The 26,256-nt window shown below is 38.9% G+C and overlaps 2 long non-coding RNA genes across 2 annotated transcripts; one reads left to right on the top strand and one right to left on the bottom strand.

The window, feature by feature from the left end:
• Positions 1–233: 233 nt before the first annotated feature.
• On the bottom strand, positions 234–1,335 carry LOC103466319 (uncharacterized). The gene is made up of 2 exons (XR_533934.2): positions 1,252–1,335; positions 234–474 (listed from the first exon to the last, which is right to left on the bottom strand). It is a non-coding gene; the product is annotated as an uncharacterized LOC103466319 (long non-coding RNA).
• On the top strand, positions 1,280–25,571 carry LOC103466320 (uncharacterized). Its single transcript, XR_533935.2, has 4 exons — positions 1,280–1,528; positions 9,987–10,140; positions 20,543–20,656; positions 25,044–25,571. It is a non-coding gene; the product is annotated as an uncharacterized LOC103466320 (long non-coding RNA).
• Positions 25,572–26,256: the final 685 nt, after the last annotated feature.

The raw sequence follows: 26,256 nt of genomic DNA, 5'->3' as shown, positions 1-26,256 counted from the left end.
TAGTTTTATGATATTGTTTACATTTATGCACTGTGTCGTGTTTATCTGCTGCATAAAATGTCAATGGAATGCATTGGCATTTGTACCATTCATTGGGTATGAAATAAGAAAACATTTCTTCTTAGTTTGAGACTTCGGTCAGAAGGGCCCGCAAACAACTTTTCAGCATCTTCAATCTGTGGCAATAGCAGTACCCTTACAGAAACTAAACTGAGATGCAAAGAGTGCACAAAGTCATTAAATGGTATATTTGTACTGTACATTAGATGCAGTGCAACTCAAGTTGAAATCATGTGCAACAGAAGGGGAAAAAAAGAGTGAGTGACTGAATGAAGTGACTGAAACAAGTTTACATTGTGTTTGGCACATGAGTGCAGAGAAGGAGATCCATCACAGAGTGTTTACTGGCCTTCATGGGCAGCTTTTGGCTCGTGGCCAAGTTTCCACTGAGGTGCTGTGGACAGACACCCATCCCTGCACACACACAGACAGAAATGCCACTACTGTCATGTACACAGACATGCACATGTGTACACAGTTGAATTTGAGCCTGCAGAGCATGAGCCTTTGGAGGAATCAACAAAAATCCCCCCCCCCCTGTAGACACATGCTGGTGGTTAAATTAAAGGGAACTGGTCTGTAACAAGGTGAAAGATGTAAACTTGCAACGCAAGCCTGTAAATTTCTTTGTTTTTTTCCAACTATATTTTTAAACATTCCTAATGGATTTGTGAAAAACTAGAAACTCAGAATTTTAGTAGCATCATTGCTTATAGGTAGCTACAGTGTACTGTAAACAATATGAAGCTTGGTTTAGCATTGTCCTTTCTGCTTTGCTTGTTGGTAAATAACAGCAATGGCTCTCTGGAAATACCGGACAGTAATGCAATGTATTCAAACAAGACACTGAATGAAGGTACATGTCCAAATATAGTAAATTTGTATACAGACTATAACAATCAGACATCTTTATTAAGTGACACAAATTAAAATATTTGCTTTTCAATAGGCAATTTCCCACGTTCTAAAATCGCATCACTCAAAATATCTACTTGCTTTTCACTTGGCCCTACCTACCTATGGAGCCAAATAATAATAATAATAATTATTATTATTATTATAATAAAAACGATTCACAAAATAGTCGCAATTCTCGTTTGCTACAATTCAGAATCTATATAAAATGTCCCAAAAATGTATTTACAAAATTTATATAAATAAATCCAATGTTTGCTTGCCTTAATTTTGTACCTTTGCAGAATGTCCTGACGTCACCACGCAGCCTATACTGGTTGAATGCACGAATGCCAGGAAGGCACGAAAACGGAGGGAACTACAAAAATGAAAGATACAGAGATTCAACCGCTCCAGTCTTTGTTGAGGGTAAACATTTGGACACATTTGGGTTTTTACCAAATACCCGGAAAGAGAGTTTGACGTGAGCTTCACCGTGTTCAACGTTCGCAAAATGAAGACAGCACTTCCGGAGCGCAGCTAATGCAGGAAGCTAAGCTACGTCGGAGCTAAGGTATGCTGCGCGGTGTGTTGTGCGATTGGTCAATAATGTCGATATTTGGCTTCAACTTGTCCACTTGCACTGTCGTGTTTTTGTACCGACAGCCAACATGAATACTATTAAAGCTGCAGTATGTACCTTTTGTAAATAATATGTTTTGTTATTTGTTAAATCACCATGATAGTATGTGTTGATAAAGATTATCCATGGAAACATCGATATTCTCCACCTCCAAAACAACCATTCAGAGCAAAGAGGATGTCTTAATGTTGTCGCTCAATGTCATGTACTATTTGCTAAATGTGCTAATGGCAGATAAACTATGGTACTTACCTTTCCATGAAACCCTTCTTCTTCTTCTTTCTGGCAACGTTTTAAAGTAACGTTTAGATGTGCTTTATCGCCATCTACTGGAATGAAGTGTAGATCGGGATGCTTTAAAGATACTACACAGATTATAAAATGGAAAACGAAACTATGTATTTTCTATCCACTGTCTTCTTGAGGTATTTTAATAAAAATCAATAGGATTCAGAATGTTTGAAATAAATTCAAATGTAATTTATTTCCTTGTAATCACCAGTTTGCTTCTCTCAATGGAATATTTGGAACAGAACAATAAAAAATGTTTTACTGTCTCATCTTGAAAACAAAAATTAGCCTGAGCATTCACAACGGGATCTGCTGAAGTAGCCAAGAGCAGAGGGGGAATAAAAGTTACACACTGCAGCTTTAAGGAGCAGCGGCGCAAAAAGTGGGGCGCAGCACCAGAGGGGGCGTCAAAACCCCGTCTGGAGGGTGCGGCGTGCCGATGATGTTTTCCCATACACTTCAGCGCGTAAATGACACAGTGCCTCAGATTAATATGAATGAGTTATGAATTGCAAGTTTTAAGTGTTATATATATCTGCTAGGACGAGATGTGGCACACATCTTTAAAACTGAAAGCTGTCACAAAGTGCAAAAAACTATCAGGATATTTATTGGACCGCTCCTGCTTTTGAAGTGCATATTTTCCTCTAAAGTTTTTGGGAATCATGCTAAAGGAAAATGGGTTCATGCCTTTGAACGGCCAGGTAGCTCAGAATAATTGGTTTGTGTTTGTTCAGTACATGCCAGGAAAAACGCAGCCCGTCCACCTTGGGAGAGAGTTCCAGCAAACCTGAGTTAGCTTTCGTGCCGATATTTGGCCCACGTGAGAAAAAGCCAAGAGAGCTGACTGCTTACTTTCATTTTTTCACCGTCAGTTTACGTGTTTTGCTAAATGGGTGGAATGCTGCAGGGAGCTGAGGCCCAGAAACGTTTCCTTAGACTTTATTCACTTGTCAGGGAAACAGGAGGTCATGGGTCAATTGCTTCACAGCGATTTTCCGTATAAAAAAAAATGAAAAGGAGTTTGTGGATTGGAATATTTTGAAACATCTGAAAACATGTAGCAATAAAACAATTTATTAATGACTAGAATATTTTTTCTCATTTTTCTCTCTAAAGAATATTTAACAAATCATCCTCCTAATCTTCACTTCTGTCACATGAACTAAAGATTAGGGTGATGGCAAGGAGGCCTTCCAACTTAAAACACTTGGTGTGGACAAAATAGGAGTAGAAACTAGAGGTGTGCCGATCGATCGGCCACCGATCATAATCGGCCGATTTCCGTGAAAAAGTGTATGATCGGTGATCGCCGATCACGGTCTCTTGTTGCCGATCACACAAACCGATCACCTGCATCTCATTTGGCAGCCTGCCTGTGCAGCTGGTCTCCTCTTTCCTTCACACTGCGCAAACGAGCAGCAGCAAATCCTAAGCAATGTGGAACTATGACGCACTGAGTGATTGGGGACGTTTGCGTGTTGCGGCGGAAAATTGAAGCAGGTGGGGTGAAGCAGGTCAAAATGCATCAACACGACGAATCTAATATGGGATAAAAACAATGCCATGCCACACTTGACGGAGTTTGGCTACATCAAGGCTCACTGCAGTAAAAAATAGACATATGGAGGATCAGATAGCAGGTAAAGCAGCGCACAGCTACAAACACTCACCCGGATTATTAGCATGACGGTCAGAAAGCTAAACAAATAACCTGGAAAATTATTTAAGTCTTCGAGCTGCGATGTAAGACGCTGGTTCTGCTCTCGCTGTTGAACCGCTGCTACGCGCTACAGGTAGTAATATTTCACAGACAGAGCCGTTTCTGCTCCACCTGGTAGGGACTCTCACACCAAACCTCTGCTTAAAGCTGCAGCATCTAACTTAAAAAAATAAATTTTACATACGTATTAAAACTTTCGCTGTCCTAACATGAGACAGATAATCTCTGAAAAAATAATCAGTCTTCTCTGCCTCCTCCCTTTTCTGCATAATTACTCCGCTCAGTCAGAAACAGCCAATCAGAACAAGCAGTAATCAGCTAGCCACCATGCTATCAGGAAGTTTTCATTCAGTAATTCAGGATTGTTTATTGTAATGGAACCTGTATTTGCCTTTGAATGTTAAGTTTTATACTTGAATTTTTTGGTAATGTTGAGAGGTTTTATTTTGACTCTCTACATTATTTAGCCTCTTCAGAGCCTTCATATGTTTTCAGTCTGTTAAATATAGTATTACCGATAGCAGTACAATTTGCACAATGCCTGTTTTTTCTTGGAAAAAGTTATTAAAAACACATTTTTGTCTAAATTAAGGTGAATTTATGGTTCCTTTTTCCACATAATGTAACCGGTAGTGCTTTTGATTAAAAAAATAATAATTATGTCGGTGATCGGTATCAGTGATTGGCCCTCATGGGTGATCGGAATCAGTATCGGCAGGAAAAAACCTGATCGGCACATCTCTAGTAGAAACATGCAAAAAGCAGTTCATCAATCAGAAGTGTTTAGTTGCTGAAAAAACTAACAAACCTATAATTATAGAGAAGGAAACAAATTATTCAAAACTTGTCGTTTTTTTAAATAATAATGTATATTATAACAGGATTTCTTTCTGTTTAAAACTTTGTTATTTAGAGTCCTACTTAGCCTTCAAAGACATCTGTGATGGATTAAATATAATTTATTAACTGCAAAGAGGACAACATTTTCTCATTGTAAGTTGGAATCTGTATCTAAAGGCAAGATCAGAGTGTAAGGTATAATAACCTACTGTGTTGACAGGCCACTTTCTTCTAAAAGAGTGTAAATATGATGTAGGAGTTCATGAGTAGATGCATAGGGAGGTCTGTACACACAGAGGACCATAAAGTACTCTCTGTTGGTCTTTGAAATGCTAAACACAAACTGTTTTTTGGGGTGAAAAACCTGAGGGAACATTTAGTGTAAGACTCAGAATCAGCCAGCAGCTGTTGGCTTTCCGCCGGTCAACTTTCCTTTTCTCAGGCCAGTAACTACAAACTTCAGCAGACCTGCATAAAAGTCAGCTTTTCTCAATCATACGTCAGGCCGTTTACTGAAAAACATGCTTTTTCTTTGAGCTTAAAAGAGGGAAATTGCAGTTTCACGTTGACTGACCTATGAAAAAGTGAGGAAATAAAAGAGAAACAAAAAAGATAGACAAGCATGCTGGCACTGAACCAGAAACAACTCCAGAGGGATGACAGTGGAATCTGCAGCCTGGTTCCATCTCTGTCCAATGACTTTACATTTCACATGGCTGCTGCTCATCTCTTCACTCTGACAGCCTCTTTATTCTTCCAGTTCCTTTGTAACTTTTATTTGGGACAGAGGCTTTTAAGCTGCCATGCATCCCCCGCTGTTTGTATCATTTATCCTGGTTGCCATCACAGATCGCGGCGCCGCCATAAGTTCTGCTGTTCTTGGACCAGAGAATAGAAGGAAGTAATCCATAAAATGTGTGGTCCCTCAAGAGGACACGGGCAGATTTAGGCTTCATTTACAAACTCTCACTCTGGGCTCTTGTTCCCTCCATTGTCAGAAACCTTTTTAATGAGAAACACCAACGCAGTTTAAAACCCAAACAGAGACTTTTAAGGAAAACCCCTAATGGGGAATATAAAGCATCTACAATCTTCATTTTTTTTATTGTCCTTTAACTATGAAGGAAGGTATACAAAATTTCTGATTAAAATCAATGGGGAGACAGTTGTGTAGATGGACACCAGACCAGAGAACTACTTAGTCTTTCCAGTTGCTGTTTGACGTTATTCAATTGGGAAAAGGCAGTCTAATGTAAACTGACAGCTATATATCATTACCAGCTTAAAGATTTGATTTGGTTAAGCCTCAGCACTGTAAACATGGGGGAAAAAATTATAGTGTCTTGGAAAAGTTCATTGCCCGTGAACGTCTTCAAAACCTGTAAGGACATGACATCCTTACAGGTTGTCATGTCACAACCTGTAAGGATTTTACTAGGATACTTTTTTGATACACAGACAAGGTTTTCTTCCTTACATTTTCATAATATGTTTTTCTTCTTGTTTCGCCTTGTACATCTCGTTGGTTCAACTAGTTTGGTCTTAAACGTGCTACATAAATTGATATTTTCACTTGTCTTTTTTCAGCTTAGTACCACTTTACAACACATACTACCAGTCCTACACATGGACAGTAAGGGAATTCCTCTGAAAATCATCAAGATTATCTGTGATCTCCTTCTGGCCAGCGGTGTAAAACTTTGACCTTCCAGCAGGACAACGACTCTAAACATACAGCCAGAGGGACGGTGGAGTGTTTTAGAAAAGCGTATGTGTTAGAATGGCCTACTCAAAGTCTCGACTTGCATCCAATTGTAAACCTGTAAGAACAATTGACAGTGCAGACATGGATATCATTCAGTTTGTCTGAGTTTGGCTAAATTTCAAAAGAATACTGGAAAACAAAAATCTCTGGAAAAGAAGTTTCACAAATTATTGACTTAAATTTTGTAAATTGATAAATTGTAGAAAAGTAAAAGAAAATAAATACTTTTCGAAATGACATAAGATTTAAATGCAAAATTGCCTGCATAATTTGTGATACCATTGTAGTCCCCATGTGATTGGGCTTAAAAATGGAAACAAGAGAAAGTGTAAAGCAATATAAGACAACACCTTCACTTTCAACCTTTCCAAATTAGTTKGTTTAAATTGATTGTGTATTTTTATTTGATTCAGCACTTTAAAGCCTTAAAACTGTATTATTTTTTCTTTAGCTCCATCCAACTTACTGCTCTGTAGTTCTAGGGCTACAGAGAAGTAGCCCTAGAACTTCTCTGTAGGCTAAAACAGTTCATCTGCAATGGGAGAAGTAAATCATGCAGTAGTTTTTCTATAAAACCTGTTTATGCTGGAGGTTTCCAGATATAATGAGGACTAAGTTTTTTATGTTAGACAGCTACTGGGTACATGGATGGTAATTTGTCTCATTGTGTAGACTACGGATGAAAAAGCAGCCACAAAAGCATGGTTACCATAATAAAAGCAAGGACAAATAAAACAAGCAAAATGAAAACCATATGCTAATAGCTGTTTGCAGATGGATTCAGTGTTGAGCAATCTGTATTATTTCCTCCATGTGCCAGAATGTAGGTGAGAAGTTTCTGTTTTTACATTGTGCAGACTTTGTTACATCTTTTTTATAAAATATGAACCCGTACATAAATAAATATGAAAATGGATACCAGATGGAATATCAAATTGGCTAAATCGGCAGATAAATTGGTTCTGCCATCGTCCGACATGAATCAAGAATGCACAGAGTTGCTCTGGCATTGTGCTCTTTGTGCTTACTCATTATAGTTGCCCTATACATTATCTTCAGTCGGTGACAGTGATAAACAACACTCCTCATTACATTACCTCAGCTTTTCACTTTTACTTTGCTGACAGTATAACTTTCAAATCTACTGAGAATACAAAGGAGCATAATAAATGTCCAGTTATGATAGCGCAAGTCTTTTGATCAGAGTATTGCAAAACTAGCTACAATTCCATTTCATTGACAAAAAAGGCAAACTAATTTTGCAATAAAATTTTTTTTTATAAAACATAATTTTGATTAACTTTTAATTTTTTTGCTGTGAAATTTAATTTAGGCCAAACCAAACATGTGTCACTTATCTTCATAATTAAATTGCACAATAATGAAGTCATCGTTGTACAAGGGTGTGCAACATCTGTGCAGATATTGCTGTGCACAGCATGTTGTTGCTGCACAGCCCCACAGCAACGTCATGACTGGCGTACTTATGTTTCTACAGAGTTTTTACAGAGATATGACAAACAATTACTACATCTAAGTGCAATTACATGAGAAGATTAAACATGTTGGAAGTGGCTCAGAAAATGACGATGAAAACTTTAAAAACCACATCTCCAGTTAAGTTTCAGAAAATCATCAAACAGTTGTGCTTTGTACATAATAAAGTGTACTGAAGAGTGGTTCAGATGAAGTCTGCACAACTCTCCTGGAACCACAAGGGATGTCTGAGAACAAGAGGAGAAGGTTGAAAAACACAGGCTGAAATGAAGCTGTAATTTTTCACTGCCAGCATCCTTGTGGAGGGTAAAAACCCTTTAAGGCCCTTCTCCACAGGTGTGGCTTTAACTGGTTCTTCCTCACTCAGCAATGGCCAGATTTGTCTCCATTTGTAGATCCTGCATCTCCCCTCCCTGCTTTTTGGTACCACCTGGTACAAGTCTGCTATTGCACACAAACAGTTTAATTGGCAGCAGACGGCATTTGTTGATTGGTCCATRGCCTTACATCTCTGGATGAGTGAAGATGGTACTTGGAAAATCCTCAAACAACGTCTCAGCCACCATTTTCATTCCGCGATGAGACCATAGTGGCTGCCGAGACGGCTAGTTGCAAACCAATAATCCCATTGTGATACCTTCACGTCCAAACCCTTTTATCAATAGTGGAGGAAGAGTGAATTCACCATAAACTGGAATGGGCAACCTGCAATGAACAAATATACTGAGGGATTTTGGGTGAAACTGAGGATAAACATGCAAATTAACAGCTACACTCCTGCCCACATTCATAGCCAGGAATACACAATACCAACGTACTTGGTATTGTGGTATTGAACCGAACCAAACATTAACCAGCTAGAATGAGACTTGACCATGGAAAAGAGGCTGTAGATCGTTGGGGAAAACACAGATTTCTTAGATCAACTAAATTATGTACAAAGCCTACAGTAAAAATTCACTGCAGAGTAAAGGAACAAAAATGATCAGGACTGGTATGTTGTCAGAGACTCCCAAATCCAAAATTGCGTGACAGAACACCTTGATCGCTAAGCTGGTACTTCGAATAAGATCAGAAAATCCCTAATAGAAATTGTAGAATTGACACTTTGTTTTTCATTGGCTGTAAGTACCTACCTAACACTTTGCATAAATTCCTACCCTTTGGTGTTTTTCCTCTACCGATTTCCCTGTTGTCATTTTCCTGTCTCTTTACACACAGTGTTTTGAAAATTTGGGGACTTTCCTGTTGTTAACGTATGCTTCCTGCAGCTCTGCAGTGCTTGCCCTGCTGCACGGACAGAGCTGCATCCAGGAGCTCAGCTGTGTCCTATAACCCTCATTAGCCACTGCATAAATAATCTGGAGAGAAGGTCATTTGATGCCTAATCAGTTTGGTAGTTGATTCTTGCTAGAAATAATAAATATGTTTTAATTTCTGTATTACTGTTCACCGTGATCCAGTGCTTTAGATGTAAAAAATGAAGTGCAAGTACTCCTCTCCATATTTTAGAAACGTATGACAGAAACATGGGGGATATTGTTACATAGATTTGTCTATAGATGAATAGTTTTGACGTACAGAAATTACACAGAACAAAACCAGTTCTAAATCTAGTTGAGCCATATTCAACATGTTTTTGAGCCACACCTATTAACTTCAAGTCGCATGCTGGCGTTGAAAAAATAAATATGTAGAATAAAAGCTTTTAGATTTCAATATGCTCATTACTTTTACAGAAATGTATATTTCTTCTCAGAATTGCTTTATGTGATTATGGTGGCAGGCATTCGTCCAGCAGTCGGTGGGTTGCCGGTTCATTCCCTGCTCCACCTGCCTCTGTTGCGTATTTGGGCAAGATGCTTCACTTGCCTTGCCTGCTGGTGATATGTAGATGGTATTCTGAAAGAAGTCCCAGTATGCGTAGGGGTAAAATTTAAAAGTGCTGGTGCAAACTGGTCTACTTATAGCACTGCCTGGATGACCCATTGAGTGGTTTTTGAGAAATTCTTTGATATCAGACTCTCCCTTCTTTCCACTGTGTGATCTTAAACACTCAGGTTGGCACCAAAACAGTATCTTCCAGACCTCTGTCCATAAAGAACAATACTCGCCACCTATCCACCCTAAACACCACTGAACCACAGAAATCACTGCTGGGCAACTGCTTTTTTGGTTGTTTTATCTGACATTGTTCAATCATAATCGACAAACGTGGTCTGAAGTCATCATACATCTCAATTTCACTCAACTTGTCGTTTTTAACCTTACAGACACTCCAGAATGTCTGCCATTCTAAGGGGAAAGATGGAGTTGAAGAAAACACAACAGGAGGACTTGCAAACTCCAACACAGAAATGATTCAAACTTTAGACCTTCTTGTTTTGAGTTTACTGCGCTCACCACTATTCCACCATGCAGCCACTGGTATGTACACAAAAGTAACTCATTTTCCACTAGTGCACCCTAAGTTTCATCGTATTATGCTTCCACACCACAGTTATGCAATCTCACCATCCCAGTCGCAAAACGCAGCGTTCCACTCAAGAGAGGAAAAAATTATGAAACTAAAAAGTTTAAAACTGATGCCGGCAGCGTTTTCAACATTTCACATGTTCCTCATGTTTTCCCTTAATTCATTTTCTTTATGTCCGTGTATAAAGTTACCTCCCCGTAGAAAGTCAAACACAGTGTTTACTGATTGCCATGGAAATGGGCACAAATAGAATACCATCAGTTAGCAGCTGCTCAGCTGAAGCATTTGCCTGGATTAATCTGACATAAAGGCAGCGCTTTGTTGGTAATAGAGATTTCTTTGGCGTTGTTCAAACAGAGCAGCCTCAAATTGAGGACATGTGTTTAATTTACCATGAAACCCAAGATTTCCTTCTTGTGTCTCAAAGCATGAAATTTAACTAATTCAATTTTAGATTTCACAGATCTAATGTCCGTCATCTTCTTTTATCGCCGTGAGCCCAGTTTCCTCTCCTGTGTTAAGCAAAACAGATTTGGTTTGTTTTAAATCAGGTATGTGTGCCCGAGGATACACTGAACATTAGCCCATGTCAGGAGTGTTTATAGGAGCCTGGTGCATACGCAGACACTCCGCACCAACACATCCACGATACCCATTAAAGGCAAAGCGAGCGGAGATGTGTCATTGCTGAAGCACGCACTTACTGTAGTTTGTGGTTTGAATTACAGCAGCCTCAAATAAAGTAATAAGTTATTAGCATATCTGAAATAAAACAAAGCTGTGAGGAGGAAAAGGTCATAACTTCAGTCTTCAAACACCACATTCCAGATAACAGACTGAAAATATGATCTCCCAGGTTTTTTTTTAAACATGTAAATTTACATTTGCAGAGATACCTTCAGGTTTGTCAAGTAGTACAATGAACCTGAACATTACACAAAGATAAACTTTAGCTGCATTCAGATAAATGTACACGAGTAAGGAAAACCAGAAAGATCCCACTGGCTGAAATCCAATGCAATAAACTCCACTTGTGACAATAACACATGAGAATTTAATCCTGCATTCAAACAAGGAACAGAAGATTATTCAGATGTCTACTTGCAATTCAGAAACATTAGCCTTTAGGAGGAGCTTAACTTGCAAATGATGATTTCCAGGTTCGTAAGCTTGTAACGTTTTAATTAATTCAAAGATATCTTCTGGTAATGTTCATAGATGTACAAAATAAAATGTAATACAAACATAAGTCAACAGAAGTGATTGACGGACCCTCCTACTGGCTCTGATTGGTTGTTTCTGACTGAGTGGTGTATTTCTGCAGATGGCAGTGGGACGACAGGAAAAAGGCAGAGCTCAATATTTTCACAGATTGTCCTCTCATATTATAATGTCTATAATGTCTTATTGTGACAGTGTTAACAAATATCTGAGGCTGTCACAAAATAGGTGGATTTGTAGTAGATTTACTTCAGGATATCTGACTGCAGGCAACAGAATATGATTGCAAACCCCACTGTTTTAGATTTTAATTGGACAACATTGCCAGCTTGTTTCTATTGTGCAATTATGTGGAACTTTGTGTTGGCCTTCTGATTGTGAATGTGTAAAACGTTTGTGACGGTAAAATGTCAGCATTTTACTTTTGCTGCAGTACATAAATATTAACTCAAACGTAGGAAATCCAGGGAAGGAGTGCAAACTTTTGTATTCCTCTCTTCACACATCCCTTTGAGTTCATATGATTACAGTCTAACTCTGTTTTTGATTGCTGAGTTCAGATATGGGGTTAAATTTCTCTAGTTCTACAGCACGTTGCTGAAACATTTATTTAGGTTTGCATTATGCACAGCTTATTCGTGACTCACTGTAACCATTTAATAATTAAGAGGCTGAGATGGCAATTGTTAAAAAATTTAAAAAGCCCCTTTTTTTGCAGAACGTGTGGAGTTCTTTGCTGTTCTCATTTCCCAGCCACATTGACAGCAATTTCAAATAAAAAGAATCAATCTCAGTGCAAAGACGAGCAAAGGATACAAAAGAGTTAAAAACTGAAATGAAAAGCATGAGGAGAAACACTGTTGTACATATAGTTTCTTTTAAAACATGTTTTATCTTCTCCATGTGTTACTGTCACCGACTTCAGCATTACAACATAATATGTTTGAGTTTAAAAAATTAAAGATTGAGTGTAATTCTGGCTTTCATATTTTAACTTAGCTGTCATCCTACATGGATTAAGACAAAAAAAAAAAAGGAAAAAATGAAAACAAATAAAACAGACTGGATGACTTATGTTTACACAGCGGTATCTGCTGATGGGTTTAATAACTTCCAAAGGCCTGGGTCGTTTCCTGCCTCTGTCTTTGCAGTCGCTCGGACTTTCCCGGTACCCCTTCACTTTGCTCCTGCAGCACGGATTCAAACGGAGAGCTTTATTGTCATATTGTCCATGAGAAAGAAAGAAGACTTGGGACCTCTCAGGCAACACAACCCATCAGGCCTTGCTTTTGATCTAATCTGTGCTGGACAAGAAAACTCAGCAGAGCTTGTTATTAGTCAGAGGGATAAGAAAAGGGCTCCTTCCTCTGCACACGCACTCTGGCTTTGCCCTCAGAGGGCAGATAAGCCTTCATACTAACTAACCACTCAGGAATCCAAAGATAAAGTCTATTAAGGGATTGTACGCTCACGGATGGATGTATGAGTGTGTGACCACAGCTGAGTGTGCGTGACGAGCCAAGCCTGCAGCTATATTTGCATGAGCATGAGAGCATTTTATATTTTGTTTGTCCTCGCAGCTGAGATCCCACATGCATCGTGTTTGACTTTGACGGCGGGCGGTGCCATCTGGGAAGACCACAGCATTTTTAAAGTTTTCTTGACACATCTTGCAGATTCATGTCACATGGCGGAGGGGCTATGTGGAGTTTCGCTTTTACGTGGAAGGGTGAACTGACACAATTGGATTTAATCAACAACGAGATGGCCAGATGTACCCTGTTGGAGGTTAATGATTAAGTTGTAAGTGAAGAAATTCACCTGAAACTTTGCTCCGACATCAGATGGATGCCCAAAACTAACAGGAGCTCAGTGTTGGTGTCCATCAACCGGATGTAGGAAAACATGCTGTTTTATAGATTCATGGCTTCATACAGCAATCTGTTGGGCAATTACAATGTCACGTGGGGACTCAGTCAGAGACATTATGAATATAATATCGTTTGATCTTCAAATGATGCAAATGATGAAAGCAAATCTGAAAAAACAGGCATAAATGAACATTTTTAACCAAATGGTAGCCAGCATTAAAATGTATTGGATGTAACAGTACTCCGAAAATGTAAAAACTAATTTAGAATGTGATAAACTGTAAACATGAATTTATTTAAATATAATCTGTATGGACTGAACATACTAGAAATTTGTGTTGATGATAAATGGGCAAAACATTGATTGTACAACACTGGTTTCTTTCAATATTTTTGTTCTGTATCATAAAAGTGAAAATAGAAAATCCTGAAAATGAAAGTTCAGTGTCTTTTGTTTTTTGGATTTTCACAAACTTGACAGCAAGCCAGAGAATCCATGTGCAGTTCGGTACATACTTTGGTTTTTTAGGGATGGTTCATAACATTTTCGGTTCTTTTCTATCAATTAGAGAATAGAGTAAAACATTAAAAGAGTAACAGATAAAAAGTGCCCATTATAGAATTGATTTTATTTATTAACAAAGAATAGGCAAGTTTAGCCACTAACTGGATGGATGGACGGACAGATGGATAAACGGGTGCAGCGAGAAAACCAGGCCCTGCATACATTTGAGAATGGAATAGGTTTGAATCTTTTTGCGTCGTTTCGATATTTAGTTAACACAGTGTAAAGAGATTTACTTGAATTCATCCTACAAGCACCTCTATTGGGCAGTCCCCGACTTGTGTGTTGTTGCATCTCATATGCTGTGCAGCGTTTCATACTAGCACAGTACTCCAGCCAGCTGGATTTGGATAATAGTTGATTTTTCTCCAGTGCCAATAATGTTTACATTCAGTATTGATGTTGTTTCAGGTGAGTAATTCAGTAAAGTGTGTGTTCAGTATGTATCCTGACATAAAGCTTTAGCTGTAGCTGGATGAGAAACCTTAATGTCCTAAATAACAATTCACTGATAAATGTCCTCTTTGCTTTGTTTTTCTCTCACTTTTTGAAGTCGCCTGTTAAATGATGTATTGCGCACTTAGCTCAGAGTTGAAAACAGTCTGCTCGAGTTTGATCATAAAACACTGCTGGTTCGTTCGGTACTTGTGTGAACGTGTGCCGTACCATTTCGGGATGATTAAAACCCTAATATTTACTCTGACAAGTACAGCTTAATGTTTTGTAAGTTTTCCTTATCAATAACTTCACAAATTCAGTACATATAATTAAAGCTCAATCAACATAAGACAAATTAGTCAATTAGCATACTCATTATGTAATCACCTAGTAGCTACAGTGGGACTGACCTAGCTTTTTGCACATCTGTCTAATGTTATCTTGTGTTTGCTTAGATAAACTGTATTTTAATGTGGCCAAACTCAAAATAAGCCTCTTCCATTTGTATACTTTTATCTTTTAGTTTGCAGAAAGCAACATCAGAGGAAAATTTGCTAATAAAAACTTTACTCACTGAAATAACATTTTTAATTATACCCACACTTAAAACACAACAAGGTTTGGATTGCTCTTTGATTAAAATCTGGCAATGAGACTGGAATTTTGTATGATAATTGTTGAAGAATTATTTTTGATGATAATTTTGATTTAAGATAAACAACAGTCTGAAGCATTGTATAAAAAAACATTTACTTTAGATTTCATTCCCAGTTTTTAAAACATCTATTAAACTTTGATTGAAAGACTCCTATTAGTATTAACGCATTTGTTTTTAAGTTACTCCTCTGGCCTTTTCTGGTATCATGTTGCCATTTTTCCTCAGCACAATTAACTTTCTAGTCGAGGCTCAAAACTTTTTGCCATGATTAAAAATGAATTATATTAAATCTTGGTTGGGATTAAACCAATACATGAAGAATATCTCATAGAGGAGCTAAATTTTTCCTTTTATCTCCTATTAAACATTCAAACACAAACATCAACTGCGAAGATAATCACAGAAAACCAGTCCTGTTTTTCTTCTCGAGCAATGAAAACCTGCTACAGGCGTACCTGAGATCCAACTTGCTGCAGACCTGATACTATAGAGACCGCCTCAACACAGCAGCATTTTCATTTCAGAGGCTGCTTTCAGCACGGCTAGCAAAACTCTGTTAGGATTACCCTGGCCTAATTAAGATTAATTCTAGCATTTATTCCTCTCCACTTATTGTATAAATCATGTGTGACAGCTCAGTATTGAGTCTCGCTGCAGGACTAGGGGGGTATTACAATGGTGGGTTGACACCGGCACACAAGGCCTCCCAAGGCAGGTGGTTTTAGGCTGCAGCACTTCTGACAGGCTCCATTAGCCAACACTTAACTTTGACAGTGAAGAGTAAGTGCAGACCTGAGGTCCCAACCCTCCCCCCGGGTCCTGTTTACCTTTCAGACCACACTGGAAGAGCTGCTCTATCTGACAGGGAAGAAGACTAGAGATTCATAATAACTCTAAAGAAAACCCACAGAGCCAGCAAACACAATACCTAACAAAAAAAGAAAGTAAAATGTCAGAAATAATTTGTTTGCCCAACCATGTCTCTCATAACTCTCATCAGCTTTCTGGACTCTGGTGTTGCTCTCACCTGGTTTTAAATGATCTGGTGTTTGTAATTGCTAACCATATTAAAAGCCAGCCACCTGTGGGCTTAAAGTTAACAAGTCAAATCAAACTTTGACCCCTTAGTCTGAGGATGGTCTCTCAGGGCCTTACCTTGCCACGCCACCAATGTTTTATTTGGCTGCTGATCTGTTCTGTGAGCCAGATGTATCAGGGAAACTTTCCAGCTGGCCTGCGTGGCAGAACAGTAATCAACACTGGAATGTTTTTGGTCAGCAATGCACAATTAAATGGTTTGCGCATTTTGAAAGAAATAAACTTTATGGCTGGAAAATTCTGGACAAGGAAGGCAAAGAACATTGAAAAGGCATTTTTCAAACAATAGATTATGTATGAGAGTTCATTTAGGGTGCCTAAAAATAAAAATCAAACCAGGTTGGAGCATTATCATCACTCCCATTTCCGAATGTTATGTTAATTTATTTTTTGAGATTGAACTTGCAGTGCTTCGTCCTCAGACATCAGTTTTCTTTGAATGGGCCGTTCTAACACATGAATGTTCTTTGCTAAACCAGTCCTGCTGCCAAAATCACACGATAAGTTATGCATGGAGATTGGTGTGAAAAATGTGCTTGTTGAGTTGTGACAAGAACGGGTGGACGACATGAAGCTGAGAACAAAATGGCAAGATTGTCATCAGCCTGACCATGAAGAGCCCTTAAAACTTTTATAAGGCACTGTGTAATGCACGTTTTATTGACAATTAAAGCTCAACATGTTATTACAGAATCTGTAGCATCATGGTATAGTGAAAAACAAAGCAAATATTTCAGTAAAATTGGCTCCCAGAAGTGTTGAAGATCTGGAACTATGACATTCACCCAGCAAAGACAGAATGAATAAATGATTGCGAATGCGACGCAATAATAACGTTAAACAAAACACGGTTATGCAATCCTGCTGCAATGATGCCAGTTACATTAGTGTGGGAAGTGGGGGTTGATTTCTTTGAAGAGGACATATGCAATTGTGTATTTCTGTCTCCCGTTATCACCAACACAGGAGCTCGTCTCATTGCTCGTGACAAGGTTGAGCCTAAAAGATGGAGTGTGCTTTTCCACGAACTTCCTTGTGTCAGTGTGACTCTTTGGTTGTCAGCAGAGTCAGCATGTTAGTAAAAAAATTGGATGTGATTTGGCCAACCCAGCACCAGTCTAAAGTAGTGCTGCGGTCCAGTAATTCTGTGGTTTTTTAACCAGAGCGAATTGCAGACGTTTTATTAAGGCCTCAGGACATTGTGTCAACTTTAGGCACAAATGTAATAAATCTCCTTCAGGGAGGTTAAAACTTAAGCTAGAAGCTTTAAAACGTTTGATAATTTGGAAAAGAGGCATGGTTTAAAGGGGAACTTTTATGCTTCCTTGAATAATTTAACATAGGTCTATGGTCTTTACAAAACATGTTCATTATATATTTTTTGTGTAAATGCATTTGCAGATAATGAGAATTCACCTAGTCAGTTCTGAGCTCCTTTCACAAAGAGATGTTTGAGGGCTACGTCACTATTATGCAAATAAGCTGCTGCTTGCTAGGCCCCCAATTTTAACGTCACCCTCTCACTTTACACATGTGAAAATGGCTTAACATCTTAAAAAATTTTAAATGTGAGTTGCAGAAGCCTCAGGCACCCTGATTACAGCAAATATTGCAATTAAATAAATTAGATTTCCAGCGTCTGTTACCAACCAGTTAACAACTCAAACAAAATATGCAGCCATGCCACATGCTGCACTGAAATGTCAGTTTTACAGTGGCTCGCACATTATTAAATGCACAAGTTTCACTGAGCTAGCAGGCAGGACAGGTTTTCTGGGTGTTGTTTTTTTTTTGAAACATCCCGTTTTCCAGTTCTGACTTGGCATTTATAATGGCCGTAGGCCATGTTTAATTTGTTCAAGCTCTGCAGAGCAGGACTGCTTACAGGAAGTTGAAACAACAGGCAACAGTAACTTCACTTTCCTTCCTCAGATATTTTATGTAGAGGGAATCCAGAGTGAAACTTTATGTTCAGAGCTGTAAATCAAACACAAGGGGATTTACCAAGATTAGGCGAGAAAATTTCTCACCATTGTACAAATCGCTCACCGGTCTAGTCGAGTTATTTATTACGATGTTTGACAATCGAGCGCAAGTCCATGCTGGAGATGTGACTCTCTAGGAGGGCTAATCAGTTCGTTCAGAGGCGCCATCCTTGCAGGGTTGCTGTGGTGGCATTAGCTGGGTGCCATCCAAGTTGCATCACAGAAGCACTTAGAAGAAGTGCCGTCTCTGCTGCCTCATTAGTTGGTGCAGTGGCTGCTGTCAACATCACCATTGTGGGCTTCAAAGCACAGGCTCCAGCTTGTGAGCCGTCCAAATATTTCTTTCATGAAAGCCTCATCACATCAGCGCTTTCATCACTAAAAAAGGTCAGCGAGAGAGAGCGAGAAGGGAAAGAGGGAAGAACTGAAATCCGTTGAGGCTTTGTCAATGGCAGTGGAGCCCTTTGGGGAGAGCAATGCCACGGAGAGATCGAGAGGAACAAGAACCAGGAATGAACGTTCGGTCATTATTTACTGACGTGGCACAAGTTGAGCTGAATCTTTTCAGCAGTTCCTTTGACCACAGGTACAACTTAAAGGGGCAGTTTTATCAACTTGTTTGAGTTTCATATGTTGTAATGTTATTCTTTTGATTCTCTAATGCATGTTTGTAAAATCCTTGAATCTCCCATGGCAACCATTCATCTGTCCAAAACTCCTGTGTGGACGAATCTCCTCCTCGAAGCTGCAGTTTCCAAGCCTCTGCTTCACAGAGCAGCGCTCCCCTTTGACTCCCCCACTCAGTTCCTTCAGACTAGCCAGCAGCAATTAGCAAACATCTGGTGGAACTGCGCATCTGCTGAGCTCATTTAACGAGCTACTTCTCAGTGAAACTCTGATAAACACTTTAAAGGGTACATAGAGGAGTGATATTGTGATGACTTCCTGGAGGCATTGTCAGAGTTTCTTAAAGAGACAGAGACCCAATTTCACAGCATTAAATATCTTTTAAATCATAATTTAATATGGCATGTTTATAACAACTGATTGTAACATAGTTACTTGATTATGCTTTAAAATACTATGGAACTGGAAAACATGATGTTTGGAGCTGAATCAAGTTTGTCTTATTTTGTGACAAATCATATTGCTTCAAAATTATTTTGAACAGGTTCTCTCTTTAGATCTCATGTAAAGTTGATCAAATATAACTTAAATCTAACTTTTCCAAAAGAGGGATCAGTGTGGTTTAATTAAACTGATTATTCAAAACAAGAATTATTTCGCTGGGCAGAGTTAACCTTCTTTGCCAGAGCTAAATAAGAGGACTACAGACATTCCAGCAGAGTAATCCATAGCCTGGGTCCTCAAGCTGACATATCATCAGCATCTGGCCCCAAGCATGCTTGCTGCTCCATATGTCTCAATAAGGAGGCAGAGAGTAAAGTTTGTGGTTGTTCGAGGTTACATAACACATATGTGGGGCTGGTCTATATCTCAGACTAAGATGATGGTGGTTGTGGCTTGTGCGCAGAAATTCTAGTCAAAATACAAATGTATGTTGTCTGAGAATAAGACCGCACCGAGAAATAAAAGAAAATTATTCTACAAAGTGATAGAAAATGTTAGATTGATTCAGATATCGCAGTCTGGGCTTTATGTCACACTGAGTGGAGGACCCTATTTGAGTTATACACAGGAAACAACCTTTTTTTATTTACTCTTTTCTTTCCATTTTGATCACGTGGCTTGAAATTAAGCTGCAACGGCATAAAACCACAAAAAGTCTTTTAACCCTCCAGTAACATTGTCGATGTTACACATTGAGCCCAAATACTCAGAGTAAATTCACTGAGAGGCACCAATTGCTCCTTTTTTCTGCATATGCTTCAGTTGTAAAATGTTCTTCAATTCTGTGCTGGATTCACAAAACAGAATATATTTAGTAAATACATGAAGACACAAGCCAATCAGATCTATCAAGTCAAGAAAAATGATAATACAGAACAAAAAGTTTCAACCAGAAAGCGACAGTACGAAGGTAAATGTTGGAAGTTGATATCAAAGTCTCATGTTTACCCAGATGACTGAATATGTTACATACTAGCAGTAGTTCTTCATTACATCAATCCCTGGCCTAAAAATGATATACACACCAAACTTCACACACGTCATGAGTATGGCAACACTCCTCATAACCCTAACCACGACTCCTGATAATAAGGACTGTCCTTTATTATTAAATTTGACTTTTGACAACAGGCAACCACATTGAACCGTTATGGTGCAGGTATTTGCCATAAAACTCAGTACGCTTTGACATTTTGATGAAATCATCTCGTTCGCCTCCATACGTTCCTTCCACAAGCATTTCTTCATCATTAGTCATTTTTCCATCACATGTGGTTACTTCATTGTTTAACCATTTTTCTTGTATTTCTAGAAAAAGATATATACACTTCAAACCTTGATTTAAGAAGAAGAGCAAAACATTTTCCTCACGTTTCATCCCCACAGTCTTCATCATAGTCATGCAATGCAGAGACTGGACTCAGATGAGCAAACGACGCTGTCGACACAATCAGCCCAGAGACAGAGAGAAGACCGTGTGTCATCAGAGGAGGACTTGAGGTTATCATAATTTAACATTCTCTGCTCTCCTGTTTTCTCTATCTGTGAGTTTATCTTTGTGGCTTTCCTCTTTCTTGGCTCGCTGGCTTTCTTCTGCCTCACTGTGAAAAAGCAGGAGGCCCTTTTGTCCAGCCGCTGTTATCTCTTGGCGTCGGTCAAAGAAGAAAGAAACCTCTGGGTACACATGGAGTCAGCTTAAGATTCAGTACTGGAATTGAAAGAAGAGGTTTTGTCCTCATCACAAACAATAACAACGACAAACCCATTCGCATTTGGCACGACAACGCGCAAAGTCTGCGCGTTTGTCCAGTAAAGAATGTGCGTTTCTGAGTAGCTCTCTGCATCAAAGCGCGATAACAGAGACATTACGTAGCTGGCCATTTTTACCGACAGGCACAGATAACAGAGCTGTCAGTGGATACGACTTAACACTGGAAACATGTTGCAGAGCAGCCGTCGTTACACTGCGGCCCTGAAAAGCACATGTCTCTGCTGGAGGCTAATAAATCAGCAGAGTGGCTGTTTTTATGTGGGCCCCTTTACCATAGGTCTTTATCTTTGGTATTTAACCACTGCGCACTGCACGGACTCAGGTTGTAAAACGAGTCTGATAAATGTCACTAAGGTCACTGTGGTAATTTTGTTAAAGCCACTGTAGAGCTTCTGCCTTCAGCTGCCCTGAGATAAATCAATCAGTGGATGAAGGGAAACTTCAAAAATGAACCAATAGTCAAACCAAATGTTATTTAAATGACTTCAAAAGACAGTCATAGGTGTAAAACAGGGTTGTAAAAAGTAATTTGCCCCCTTTAATGTTTTTACAATTTTGGCTGTCAAAGTTTAATTTTTCAGTTTAACAAACAGATTTAAATATCAGATGAAGATAATTGGAATATACAAAAAGCAATCCTCATTAGTCCAAACTAACCTGACCCTCTGGGAAGATAAAATTGCTCCATCATGTATTAACATTTCTATTCAATTTAGCAAGCTTCTTCCAGATCTGATCACTGTTTGAAATGTTGAATTAAAAAAAATCACTTGGTCTGACAACATGTAGTAACCTAAAGAAAAGCAGCACATTCTTCCGTCAGCTAAAGAAATTCAAGAACCAAAAATGGAGAAAACATGAAACGAAGACTGTTTCCACGAACGGCTGACCGACCAAAATGACTCCAAGAGTGCAACGACGACTCATGAAGGAGTTCACAGAACAAATCAGAACAGTAATGAAGACATTTACCGACTCATTTACGTCAGTTAACGTCTGCGTTCGAGATTTAACAATAGGAGAAAGAGTGCAACATTTCCATGGATAAAACCGCAGCTCGCAGAAATAAACCCCACAAAAGCCTGTTTGTATAAAATGTCCTCAGAAAACATCTTAATGATCTCCAAGAGATTGGGGAAATTTTGTGGACTGGCAAGAGAAACTCTTTGGAAGGTGTCCAATGGCATCTGATGAAAAACTAACACAGCGTTTTAGAAAAACGGTAACATAAAGACGGTAGAATGGATTTGGCAGCTTGATGTTCTGTGGTGGTTCTGCTACTTTAAGACACGGGGAAAGTGAACTAATTGAACCATTATTTCTGCTCTGTAACAGAAAAGTAAGGAGAATGTCTGGCTATCAGCTTGTGAGCTGAAACTCGGTTTTTATTTGGTGTTGCTGCAGAACAGTGATCTGAACCAACCAAGAAGAAAAGGGAAATTTTGAAGTTGCCAAATCCAGATTTAGATCCAAGTAAGACCCTGTGGTTTCACATTTAGCCACTCGTTCATGGCTGAAAACTCTTCAGCGTAGCTGGATTAAGACTATTCTGCAAAATAACTGGACATGTTTTAATTTGCTCAGGTGCTAAGAAATGTGTTCACATTTTATTGTGACAACAGATTGAGAACATTCCTACATGCTGGCCAACAAGAACGCCTTTCAGATTTTTTTTTCCTACCAACACCCTGAACTTTGAAAGGTTTGACCCCTTTTTGCCCTCTCAAATCAGAATCATATTCTGCCATTATGTGACAGTTTATATGTTTTTGTTTTTTGTCATTACACTCTCATTTGTGTAAGTGTAGTAATGGAAAAAAAAACAACTAAAATCACACAAATGACTGAATCTAGTGTGCTAATCGATACGAGAATAACATCGATTAGATAGGCTCACATAAATGTGTCATTTATGTGAGCCAAACTGGGAACATGATAGTTTATACCTCTCCTGTCCTCTTTTACCGCTGCGACATTTGCAGATAGAATTAGTTTTTATGTCAACCAAATGAAGAGAATATTCCCTGCTCGGGATTTACCTACTCCTCCAGAAGTGTCTGATGATCTTTGTGAAGAACCGCTTCATCCTTTTTTCTTTTCTTTCTTTTTTTTTTTTTTTGCCTTACTGCTAGGTTAATAGCCCTGAGCCCAGGAGAGTAACACGACTCTCTCATTTCTTGCTTATCACCGTACAGGGAGAAATTCAAGACTCTCCACATTTAGGTTCACAGAGGAATAGTGGTCAGTGGGCCCGTCCTTTCTCTCTCCTTGCATGAACTAACAACTGATTGCCACACAATTGTGCCCATTTTACTTAAAAAAAAAAAAAGAAGAAAAATCATCAAAAAATACTAAAATCTACACAACAAATCTGCAGCCTTATTTGTCCCCTTACAGATGTCTGTTTCAATTTTTAATATAGAAAGTAACATAATGGATGCATACATTTTTAAATGGTGACTTAAGTTTTTAAAGCTATCCAAACCAACTGGGTTGCAGGGGAAAACATAACTGCTCCCTAAACCTAATAATTGTTTTTTGTTGGGGTTTTTTGCCTCTACTGGGAGCAGCAGCAGCTTTTAAGTATTTGTGAAAAAGTGGCAGTGAGGATTTTTACATCACTTCAAAGGAAATTCAGTCACACTCAGCTTTGCAGAATTGTTTTCATTCAGCTACACTTGAAGGTATTTGGTCATGATCAGCCTGTACAAATGCATGTCACTGCATCTCAGTTTAATTTAGGACTCATTGCTTATTGACTTTGACTAGGCCATTCCACGGCCATCTTTTCTGAGCCTATCAGAGTTGGACTAATCGAAGTGGTGTTTGATTTTTAAACCCAGAATTTGTATTAATTCATTATACATTGCTCAGCTTTAATAAGATAATCAGTTGTGGCTTATTTCTTTTAATACTGTCAAGATTTGTAGGTTTCTGGAAACAAAAAGATGCCCTTTGAACAAACTTTTTTCTCAAGTAGTGATATTTTTCAGCTCATACTGGGCTGAAAAATGTGTGGTTGGTTTTTTAAGTGTCCCCCCCATGAACTTTTAGTCCCAAAATAAAGCCTTTGAGACTTTCCTACATTTCAAAATCGACTTCAGACATTGTTATAAATTCACATAAAACCTTCCACCCTTTTACAGATTTAACCGAAACCGAGAGAAGCTTGAGATGAAAATTTGATCAGATGGCCGGGGAGTGTCGGGCTCCAGGCCATGAATTTGAAAGACTCAAAACTCCCCCGACAACATACAAATGTCACATCATGCTCAAGTTCATGTTCAAAGTGCTGTTCTGCAATATTGCAATATCTGTTGTGACCTTCTTCTAGTTTGTGGCGTTGCATCATGGTTGGCTGATGTAAGCTGGTGAACACAAAGGAAATCACACAAGTTGCATTCATTCCAGCTCTCTGTGCCTCGACACGGCATCATTACTGCGTGGAGGCTGTGCCGCTGTCTCTGCTCTTCCTCTGGTGTGATAACCCTCTCACTCACCTCAACACCTGCCCAGTTCCAGAAACCGATGCAATGGTACATCCTCTGCAATATAGGATTTTTTTTTTTTTTCTCAAGGTGGAAGAAGGAGAAGGATATGATGCGGTTGATCTGAACACATCAAGTCAGACACATCAGTGTAGTAAAGAATCAGTGTCAAAAGCTGTTACACACCTGAAACACGGCCACATTTCGGCTAAAACGACAGATTAGTTTGATGCTACGTGTAACAGGAGTCACACCTTGCACAGAATTGGACTTTTTTTCCTCATCAGTTCACTAAATATTTTCACAACACGCTTTTAGATCAACAAGATGACGTTTGGCAAATGTGTGAAGGACGCCTGTTTTCTTCTTGATCTGTAGTGATTTTAGCCTTACATACTACTTTAAATGTTGTTTTGGATCCTTTTTGTGATGTTGTTGATGCGCTGCTGGAGTAATTTTGATTCACTGGACTTAAAAGTAGCATTGTAACTCTCTCCGGATTGATAACATGTTTCTCATCTGTTCTTGAATTTCTGTCAACTGGGAGATGGTGTGTTGTTTTAGAGATCATTTAGATTACTTCATGTTGTTGTATAGGTTATATGGGAGTGAATGTTTTATTTTGCAGAACCAGCAGGGAATGAAAGGCACACAGGAAAACCAAGGGAAGGTGTGGAACCGAAAGGAAATGAGAAGTAAATACAAAAACACAAGAATAAACCAGGAAACTAAATATGAAGGAATGGACTTAAGACCTTTGTACCTGTTACAAAGGAACCCAAACATAAGTAAAATGGAAGTGATTTAAAAACAAATGACACTAAACTGAAGCACTTCAGGATTGTGACAATAGTCAGACCTGGTTAGTGAAACTGAACCAAAATACGGCTCCTCACAATCAACTGTTCATTGACGGGGGGAATGACGTTTTCAGAGATCCAGACTGGTAGTGTCTTCCTTTACTAAATGTAGTCATCATTTTGAGAACTGCTTTCTGTTTTCACTGGTGCTCTTCACTCAGATATGAGAACTGACACAAGAGGAAAGCTGAAATGAAGCCGAGACTTTTAATCAAACCAGAAGTTTGCACCTTTCTCTTCATTCGTTTCACATTCTCTGAGCCTACACAAACACGACACACGTCGGCTTTCGTCGCTGGGGATGCAGCAGCAACAGAGCTCACCGTTTTCCCATTAACCTCACTAATGGTTTGATAGTTGGGATATTTCTCCTTTATCTGTACGTGTAGCAGGAAGTCACTGAGAGACTGTATCACATACAGTCTCTCAGTGACTTCCTGAGAGACTGATGTTTAGGGAAAAGGGAACCTTCAGGGTTCTTCACTCTTAAAATCATCCACACTAAAGAGTGTTGTTGTCAATACAGTTTATGCACTGGTTAGAAAAAGACCGGATCACAGAGTATCRAATCCTCCGGTCACTGGCCAGCACCAATATCTTGCTGAAAACTACATTTATTTCGTACACCAGCCAGTTTCTTTGAATATCTCATTGGAAAGCTGTGAAAAAAAACTTGATCAGAATAATGATAAAAATCAAAGCTTCTAGGCACTGTTTGCAATTTAAAAAAAAATTAAACATGTTTTTACTTGTGCACATGCAGCTCATCTCATCCTACCACTTTAACAGATCAAAATACGTCCACTGCACAGAGTAGCTGCAGACATGAAGGAAGAATTAATTTGGTCTGTTAATAATTGATAAATCTGTGCTTAGGCTGAGCATGAAAGCAATTTACACAGAATATGTGAGGCACACGCAGAGACATGCGCTGTTGTCAGTGTGGCTCTTTGGAGTCGAAATATTAGAACACATTTTATG

Source organism: Poecilia reticulata, linkage group LG6, assembly GCF_000633615.1.
Source record: "Poecilia reticulata strain Guanapo linkage group LG6, Guppy_female_1.0+MT, whole genome shotgun sequence".
NCBI classification, from domain to species: domain Eukaryota; kingdom Metazoa; phylum Chordata; class Actinopteri; order Cyprinodontiformes; family Poeciliidae; genus Poecilia; species Poecilia reticulata.
The sequence above is the reverse complement of the archived record's forward strand: the minus strand, read 5'-3'. Positions and strand labels throughout refer to the sequence as shown.